Source organism: Mirounga angustirostris, unplaced genomic scaffold, assembly GCF_029215605.1.
Source record: "Mirounga angustirostris isolate CCGP_5_RB_7025 unplaced genomic scaffold, mMirAng1.0.hap1 SCAF_2, whole genome shotgun sequence".
In the NCBI taxonomy this organism is placed as follows: Eukaryota; Metazoa; Chordata; class Mammalia; order Carnivora; family Phocidae; genus Mirounga; species Mirounga angustirostris.
In genome coordinates, this window is record NW_026991710.1 from 32,845,068 (window position 1) to 32,855,374 (window position 10,307).

Below are 10,307 nucleotides of genomic sequence, written 5' to 3' on the forward strand. Positions count from 1 at the left end.
ACAAATTCCTTATAATATTTCCTGTACTGATCTAATAGGATAACCCTATATTGTTCCACTTAGAATGAGCCACTTACTAGAGAAAATACAATTAAGAACCATATATATCTGAAATTCTTACAAAATATTTTTACAGGATAACAAAAAGCTTTAAGATACTCTTTCAGAGAGAGCATACTATTCAAAAGGAAGAGTCTAAAGCAGGCTAGAAAGGATAACAACAAAATACTTTCCACATAGTGGAATGCTAATGTATACAAGAAACAAAGGTGAGTGTGACCAATAGGCTTGTGCAAGATATCACTGTATAGATAAGATATACATTAGAGGATGACAAGTCTCCGCTTACTCATAATTCAAAAAATCACAACTTGACAACTGGTACTATTAAAACTGGGGATGTAGCAGTTCTCACCTACTCATTTAAAGAGAAAAGAACTGAGGCCCAGACTTACCCAATGTCACAAAGCAGACATGGGATTCAAACCCATGTCTTCTCTCACTTCTCCTTTCCTCAGAAGGATATATCTAACAAGTCTTCAGGGGACTAAGTAACTGGAAGAGGCATAAAGAGAGAAATAAAAGGCATCCCCTACCTCTAAGAGCCTGCAATCAAGTTAATTATTAATTATAATTAACTCAGAATAATAATTACATACCAGTATATAATTAACAGGCAAAATAAATGTCACAGACAAATGACTTCTCAGGAGAAAGCTCAAAATCGAAGAAAAGAACTACTCTCAACTAACCTTCTATCCCATTGCTTCTAAATGCTTAACTCTTCAAGGTCATCAAGCTCTTTAATTGTTCTGTATCTCTGCAGCACAGGACTCTATTATAGGTTCATCCCCAGGGCTGCCACCACTTTTCTAGAAACTCAGTTAATGTGACCCTATTTCCCTATGTCTGAGACACTACCTTCTCTTTCCTCAGTGACCTTTTTCTCCCTTACCTATTTCTAGGAATCACCTTAGGCTAAAACATCATGGGAGAGCAGAAAGAATAATGATTCAAGTTATGGCACTACTGAGAAAAGGATAAATTAGCTTCCCTGTAACTTCAGTTTCACTATAAAACAGGAGTGATAACTGAAACTATTCTTTTTAAAGGGTTGTTTCGAGGATCAAATAAGAATGTGTAAGAGTGCTTTATAAGCTATAAAATGCTCTGGGCCAATTCAACTCTAAGCCCTTAGATTTGAAATTTATCTTCTACTCTCAGCCCAAGATCTCTGTATACTGCTTTGGCATGTTTGTATTCCCCTGAGGCTCAGCTATCACTCTTCTGCATAAAAGAGAAAGAATAGAAAGAAGTCTTCTGTTCTGAATCTTGGTCCCTCACCTATGAATTTCCTTTTCTGGCTGTTCCTTACTTTTGTACAATCCCAAGATTCTCTCGAGGTCTGGGGTAAAATTTATCATGAATGGTCAAACAAAGACAACTTTTCAAATGAATGATCTTTGTTTATACTCAATATCATAACCAAAATTTTCATATTCTGAAAAATGTTTTCTAAAATTTCTACTCCAGTACATATTAGTCATATTCTGAATAAAAAATTCTTAAACTAAGGAAAAAAGACTGTTTTTCCTAAGTTGGAAACAAAAATTCAATATAGGATGACATAAAAATTCCATACTATGTGATCCCAAATCGTAGTGGATAGAAGTTACTTAGTTAAGAAAGTGGTTTTCAATAGCTGTATTACAAAATATTAGTGTGTTCTGAAATTGTGAAGTGTATCACAAGTAATAAGTTTGTGAATGATTTACAAATAAATCATTCAAATAAATTGAGTGGAATCAAGACTTTTTCTCTCATTCATCTGCTTGCCTATATGATTTCCTGAACAGAAAAGAGTTATGGTTTCTGCTCTCCCACCTCATGTAACTCCTCTCATCCATGCTATGGCTAGATAACATACCTGTACATAGATACACATAAATGCCATTCATGAGGACAGGAAAAATGTTCAGAACCACTGTGATAAAGAAACCAGTATTATCAAAAAATGAAATCTGAATAAACACCACAGTTTCTTCTAAAGTCTTCAAAATTTTAAGCAAGTCAGTTTCTTGTACATTACCTCTGCTAAGAGTAACAAAGAAACAAAATACATACTATGCAAAACAAAAAAAAAAATTAACTTGTATTTTTAAAAGTATATAATAAGATAAAACAAGATAGCAGCCAGAACACTGACCTCTAAGTCTGGTGCATATACCATGAGGATGCTTACTGCACTCCTTTCTTGATTTGAAACATCTTTATTAGCTGTTAAATTCTGAGAACACTGTACATGTAGTACTTATCAATAAGTGCAGTCAAGCAAAAACCAGTTTCATTTTGTATTTTTACAAAGCTGAGATTCACATCTGTGCTTTGATCTAAATTTAAAAAAGGAAATGAAAATTCAGTATGAAAATAAGCAATGAGAAGGTAACTCTCTCCAAAACAAAAGCACGGAAGTTTAAAATGTTATAAAGAAAATATAAACTCTATTATATATCTAAAAATTGGGTATTAGTTTAGAACCAGGATTTTAATTTTTCAAAGAAATTGAATTTTTTAAAAAGCAATACACATTTATAGTTTTAAAATTCAAAAACAAAAAGGTTAAAACAAATGCAAAGTAAAAGATACTGTCCTCCCCTCTGAGGCAGGCAGTCTCTATTAAAAACTCATGTAAATTTTCTAGGAAGTACAACTATATGTATGTGGTATACAATCGTCAAATAATGATTAAAGTCACTACATTTCAAATCACTAAAATGTCTTAAACATAACTTTTTTTTTTTTTTAAGATTTTATTTATTTATTTGTGAGAGAGAATGAGAGACAGAGAGCACGAGAGGGAGGAGGGTCAGAGGGAGAAGCAGACTCCCTGCCGAGCAGGGAGCCCGATGCGGGACTCGATCCAGGGACTCCAGGATCATGACCTGAGCCGAAGGCAGTCGCTTAACCGACTGAGCCACCCAGGCGCCCCTTAAACATAACTTTTTAAAAAATAATTAGACCAGTTGCTCTAATTATTCAGAGCTTAGGTTAACTTTTAAAGCCAATGTTCATTACAATATCATTTATAATGGTGAAAAGTGGAAACTACATTCACGTTCAACATTAAATGAAAACCTCCAATAACCAGTTTATTCAAAATATCTTCTAAAATGTAGCCAGTTAAGGGATGCCTGGCTGGCTCAGTCCGAAGAGCATGTGACTCTTGATCTTGGGACCGTGAGTTCAAGCCCCACGTTGGGTGTAGAGGTTACTAAAAAAATTAAAGAAAACTTTCAAAAATAAAAATAAAATGTAGCCAGTAAAAATCAAGTTTAGAAAGTTTCTAAGGCCATGGTAAAAAGCTCATTAAGTTAAACAAACAACAACAAAAAAACTAAAACAAAACAAAGATATAAGCTTATGTGGGTATTACATCTCATTTACACCAAAGATGCATTTTAAATAAATAAATAAAACACTGGAAGAACATACACGTACAAAGATAACTTCTGAATAAGAAGATTATAGATTTTGTTGTTTTGGGATTCATATAGTATATCTCTTGCAACTTCTCAGTAACAAGCATATCGTGTGTTAAGAGGGGCTATTAGAAATCCATATCCAGTTCAGGTTTAAATAGAACAAAACAGGGGCGCCTGGGTGGCTCAGTTGGTTAAGCGACTGCCTTCGGCTCAGGTCATGATCCTGGAGTCCCGGGATCGAGTCCCACATCGGGCTCCCTGCTCGGCGGGGAGTCTGCTTCTCCCTCTGACCCTCCTCCCTCTCATGCTGTCTCTCATTCTCTCTGTCTCAAAAAAATAAATAAAATCTAAATAAATAAATAAATAAATAAATAGAACAAAACAATTCATGAAAGTAGTTCTATTAGCATATTCTGACAGCTGTAACAAGTAGGTTTACTTTTTCTAACTTCTAGAATTCTGTAAGACAAAAGACTAGTCAATACTGTTATAACAAAGTCCAAGGTCAAGGGAAAACTGGGTTTGAATCCCAACAGTACCAGTGCCTTTACCTTGGGCAACTTACCTAACTAGCCAGAGCCTGTTTCCTCCAGTGTAAATTAGGGATAACAATGTCTGATTTAGAGGACTGATGTGACAGATAAACATAAAGTGTGCAAAGGAACTCAAGGGACTGGCAAATATAGCCATAAATAGTAAATGCCATTAGTATTGATATTCAAGCAGATAACTGTATTTTAAGTTCAGACTCAAATAATTTTCAGACCCTTTTCAAAATGGCTTTCAAAGTGCCCAAACTGCTCTTACACAAATGCAAGATCTACTCATATGTGCCCAACTATAGAAACAATCATTCATATGGTCAGTACTTATTATGTGGGCCAAAGCATGAATATACACATAAATACAAACCAAAAGAACACCTCTACTTATAAGCCTGTAGCAGTTAATTGTCTAAGAAGTTTAACAATCTTTTTCTTTAAAGATTTTTAATTTATTTGAATCTTTTTTTTTAAGATTTTATTTATTTGACACAAAGAGAGAGCGCACAAGCAGGGCGAGCGGCAGGCAGAGGGAGAAGCAGGCTCTCCGCCGAGCAAGGAGCCCAACATGGGGCTCGATTCCAGGACCCCGGGACCATGACCCGAGCCGAAGGCAGAGACGCTCAACCAACCGAGCCACCCAGGCACCCCATTATTTATTTATTTGAGAGAGCGAACGAGAGCGAGCAGCAGGGAGGGACAGGGAGAGGGAGAAGCTGACTCCCCACTGAGTAGAGAGCCCAACAGGAGGCTCCATCCCAGGACTCCAGCATCGTGACCTGAGCCGAAGGCAGATACTTAACTGAGCCACCCAGGTGCCCCAGAAGTTTTACAATTTTAAAAAATCCTAATATAAGCCAAAATATAACAAAGAACAGTTGGGAGTGCTAAACTTTTTGCAAAATCTTTACACTCCATATACTAATATATCACTATTTATCATTACCAACTTAGACAATTTAGTGTCTTGTATTGAGGTTTTGTTATGTCCTATTAAGTTATATGGAAAACGATCACAAATAATTCCTTTTAGCAATGTACCATCTTTTACAAGCATAGATTAATGTTGTGATTTTTCATTTATTTATTCCATCAACAAGCCTACTGATTATCTAATTGGTCCTCCTTGACCTCATTGCCCTCCCAATCAAACAGGCCAGATAGCCACAGACAATTAAATACAGAAGATGAAGTGATGGAAGCAGACATATGGCTATTTACAGAAGCCTGAGGTGGGCAAGGACAGAGCTCTGGTAAAGGTCATGTGCGACCTGAGTCTCCACAGATAAACAGCCAGGCTTAAAGACTAGGAAGAGACTAAAAACAGCCAGTATTTCTAGAGGTTAAGTTCCCCCACCTCAAAAAAACCAACATACCAATCAAAATTTAACTTTTTTCTGGAAAAGGGTCTTGCAGTGAGAAATCTATTCAGTTTATGATGATCCAATAATAGCCCAAGTAGTAAATCACCCAAATCAATGGAGAAAATGTAGAAGAATTCAAATGACTATACAAACAGATAGAAAGTGACAGATAAAGGGGCACCTGAGTGGCTCAGTCATTAAGCGTCTGCCTTCAGCTCGGCTCGGGTCATGATCTCAGGGTCCTGGGATTGAGCCCCGCATCAGGCTCCCTGCTCCACGGGAAGCCTGCTTCTCCCTCCCCCACTCCCCCTGCTTGTGTTCCCTCTCTCGCTGTGTCTCTCTCTGTCAAATAAATAAAATCTGCTAGGCTCTCAATACAACAAAGCAAGAAGAACTAGGAGTGTTTACAGAAGTCATCTCCTGCAACTTTGCCTGTGCAACTTCAGGCAAAAAGACCAACCAAACAATGGACTTCATTAAGGACCGGATTGGAAATGGGATAGCATACACTACCTTGCCCTTAACAAAAACATGGCCTTTCAAACCAAGTACTGTGTACAGTTCTAAACTCTAGTTCAGAGGCAGTCGGGTACAGTGATTAACAGATATGTTCAAATCCAACTTTCTGCCACTTACCATGTCACAGTTCCTTCACTTGTAAAATGGGAGGAGGAATACCTAAGTTTTTCCACAATTAAATGAAAAACATGTAATATTTTTAGCATAGTACGTAACACATAAGACTGTTCCCCAAAACAGCAGTTATCATTACTACTATAAAGCAAGAAGTAATCTCCCAGAGAAAAGCCATTACAATATCAAGAGACATTCTTAAACTCTGATATGCATTAAAATCACCTCAAGGGCTTGTTGAAAATGCAGATTCCTAGGACCCATTCCTCCCAGGGATTAATTCTACAAGTCTAAAGTAGAATGTGGGGGGAGAAAAAATTAAACATAAAATAGAATGTGGCCATTCTCTTGCCCAAACATCAAGAATTACTGAAGTAAGAGAATCAAGGCACTGCCCTATTTAAAAAAAAAAAAAAAGGCTAAAAACCAGGATTCTTCCATACAAAGAACTGATCTAAAACAGTATGTTCAGCAATTAACAGTATGTTCAGCACCTGTTCAACAAGTTCATTCATTCAACTAACATTGAGTTCCTACTATGCAGTGAAAAGAACAGACAAGGTCCCCATTTCTGAGTTTAATTTCTAGTGTAGGAAACAAGAATATAAAAAAATAAGGAAATTCCAGATAGCACAAAATGTTATGAAGAAAATAAAGGAATGGAGAGATAATTAGGGAGCAATCTCCTCAAAGATACAACATCTGAACTGAGACCTGAATGACATGATGGAATCAGCCACAGCAAGATCGGAGAGAACACTGAAGCCACAAGGTACGGCAATCGTAAATGCCCTAAAGCAGGAACAAGTCTGACAAGTTCCAGGGACAGTGCCAGCAGAGCTGGAAAACAGGAAGAAACTGACGTGGCCAGGCTCCGGGGTACTAATCTAGGAAGAGGGATATATGGTGAGTTAAGGGAAGGAGGCAGGGCCAAAACATGTAGTTTGGATTTTATTCTGAACATGATGGAAGGCTTTCCAAAAAAAGGGTAACATAATCTGACTTACACTTTAAAGGATCTTTTACCATGTTGTGATTTGGTAAGGGGAATGCACCATAAAAAGCCAAGGAGAAGGCCAGGAGACCAGGACGTTACTACGGTAGGCCAGGTAAGAGATAGTGAAGAGCTGGCAAAGGTAGAATCAGTAGCAATGGGAAGTAGTGGCCAAATTTAGAATACACATTTAAACACTATAATTAAAGGCAAATCAGAGAAAAAGTACTAAGTCACAAAATAAGTAGTAAGCATCTGGAACTAATTACCCAAGAGATAGGGAATAAAAATTGAGATTTAAAGGTTTTACGTACGTTTATGACTAAGGGATGTGAACGGGTTATTAGCATATTTAGGATACTTCCTAATAAGTATTTATCCTCTGAAGCTGAGGTGAAGGGGACATTTCCTTCTCTTTTGGCACCACCAAGGCGGCAATGGGCTAAACGGGCATACATCCAATACTCTTAAGTGTGATTCATAAAGTAAAATCTTCGGGGACCTCACTGACAAGAGGCCTGGCCAGGTGGTCAGCATTTGGAACACAGTGTAGCTATCGAATAGAACTAAAGCTCTACCTGAATCAAATCACTAAATTAGCAAAACCCTTTCAAACTTTCTATCATCAACTTAGGCTATTCTGTCCCTGCTCTCCCAAGAGTTAAACAAGAAAACCTTATAGGGACACACAATGCATATTAACTTCTTAATGTCATCATAGAAGTCTGGGAGGAAATCTTTTAAAACCATGATTTTAGAGACCCCTGGGTGGCTCAGTCGGTTAAGCATCTGCCTTCGGCTCTGATCATGATCCCAGGGATCAGTCCTGCATCAGGCTCCTTGCTCCGCGGGGAGCCTGCTTCTCCTTCTGCCTCTGCCTCTGCTCGTTCTCTCTCTCTCAAATAAATGAATAAAATCTTAAAAAAAAAATAAAACCACAATTTTAATTATTATGGTTTGGAAAACATACAGTGAATATACCCTAATTTAAGGTCCAAAAGTCACTCTCCACGAAAATATAAATTTTGTTACTCCAAAGTACTACCACGTAGAAGTGCAGATAACAGAAAAAGCATATGCAGTATGATACCATTTTTGTGTAAAATGTATAACTGCAAAAAAGAAGTCTGGAAGGATATAAATCACTACCTACATTTTGATCATTTCTGGATGGCAGGATTATCGATGATTTATTTTCTTCTTTTTTCCTTATTAATTGTAATAATTCTCCAATTATAAATTATTTGATATAAGCCAGAATATTCAGTTCAGGTTACATAAAAGGTAAAAAAAAGAAATTCAAGGAAACATAATTTCATTTATCTAAATCAGCAGGATTCCAACTGTGGTATTAAGAAAAAAAGATCTCAATTGCACATACAGGAGAAAAATTTGTTAAGAAGAGGTCCATGATCTACCACACAAGGAAACACCCTTCAAGGAAGTGGTCTAAATGCCTAAGTACTCTTCCTGAATTTCATAAGGGGCAATCCATTAGCACATACTTTTGTTGTTCTTTCTTGCCATTTACCAAAGAAACACCTCAATCAGTTCTCTGGGGGCAAAAAAAAGGGGGGATTTTTTTAAACACCAAGTTAGGGCAAAAAGGAGGTTTGGTCCTCTGGTCTCCTTTGTGCTGTCCAGGGGCGCGGAGGGTAGCAGGGCTTGAAGCTACCCTAGAGGAATCTGCATGGCCGATCACCTGAAGTGGAAGGGAACGCAAGCTTTCTGCAACCTCCACTGAACTGGGCCGCGAGACCGCCTCCTAAAGGTCTCAAGGCTAAAACACCATCCAAGTTATTGTGTATGTAGAGCTGCCAACGATTTCTGACAATAACACACAAAAACTGGAAGGTCTCTTCAACAAACACAGGTATTACTTGATGGAGGCTCATCCGACTCTCGATGCAAAACCAAGATACCTTCTCTTATGAAGGCCGTTATCTTCGATTCTGCAAACTAGGAAAACTCAAAACATCCTATTGACTTTCTACAGCTAACAAATACCATCTTGGCTAAAATCCGAACACACACAGAAGCAGCCACTTTGGAAAACTTTGGCTTTAAACAGCAACATTGGACTCCCAAGTGCTCCGGTAACCAGTTTATCGCACATTATGTCTTTATAAAGGGTGCTACCTCTTTACTGTCAGCTCTGGTTCCACTTACTGAACAAACAGAAAAAGGGAATACTTTCAATTCGCACCACAATAAGGACTAAAAAAGCTCCCGCTTTCTGGATGGCAGCTTTCCTCTCATCAGTCACAACAAAGGACGCATCCTAATGACTTCATCAAACCTAGAGAAACGAAGGTAAATGATACAGTGTGGATTTCAGGGTTTGTGGGGTTTTCCTTCCCGCTACGACTCTCTTCTTTTTACTCCATTATACGCCTCCACCCGAGCTGACTGCCTTGCCCTAAAAATAAAACCACCCGTGGCTACCGTCCACTTTCCTGCTAAGCCCCGACCCTGATTTCCTGCAGAGAAAGCCAAATTGCAGGCTCTCTGCCTCGCTCTTCGCCGGGGGACGCGGGCTCGGCAGTAGCCGGCTTCTCCCGGTGCAGAGTCACCAGCCCGGCCGGAGAACCACCGAGCCCGAGAAGCCAGCCCCGCTCTGCTGCAGCCGCCGCAGTCCCCCAGAGCCTGAGCCCCCAAGAAAAACAGGGTGAGGGGAGGGTGGGCCGGCAAACGGCGGTGGTAGAAGGGAAGACACTCACCCGCCCAGACAACAACCGACGGGGCGGGGAGGATGGGGGCCGGGACCAAGGCTCGGCAGAAAGACCGCCTGAAGCTTCCGGAACGCTGCGGCTGCTCGGGACGCCGCGGCCGCTGCTGCTCCTGGCCGCCGACTTCCTCCCCTCCTCTGTTTTGATTCGATTGACCACGTCACTCAAAGCCACGAGACCCGGATCTGCCGGGTCCCGCGGGCGGCCGCGCAACAGATTGCAGCTACTCGAGACCCCAGCCGCCCGCCGGCAGAGCATGCGCGCGCTCTGCGCCTGCCCAGTGCGTCGGGGGAGGCGGGGCGGGCGCGAGCGATCACGCTATTCGTGGGGGCGCAGAGCGCGGGGGTTGCAGTTCCGGTTGGGAGGGGTGGGGCCGAGCGCTGTGAAGTGACGAGGGCGAGGCCCGGCGTTTGTTGAATTGCTCCGTGTAACCTCTGTTTCGTATCTCGTGAACAATGTCCTTCGCTGTGCGTCTCCTTTTGCTTGATTTGGTGGCTTCCTCTGACCCGAGTCCTTAGAATAGCAAGGGGAGAAATAGAGGTGGGCGCAAGTTCGTGTCTGCT

At 40.1% G+C, this 10,307-nt stretch overlaps 1 protein-coding gene across 2 annotated transcripts in view; it reads right to left on the minus strand.

The window, feature by feature from the left end:
- Positions 1-10,001, minus strand: part of SMIM14 (small integral membrane protein 14) — an 83,503-nt gene extending 73,502 nt beyond the window's left edge. Inside the window, exon 1 of one of the 2 annotated variants that reach the window (XM_045881299.3) lies at positions 9,736-10,001. The gene's annotated coding sequence lies outside the window, so the exon portion shown is untranslated. The remainder of the gene's footprint in view (positions 1-9,735) is intronic. The other variant, XM_045881298.3, reaches the window with a different exon arrangement.
- Positions 10,002-10,307: the final 306 nt, after the last annotated feature.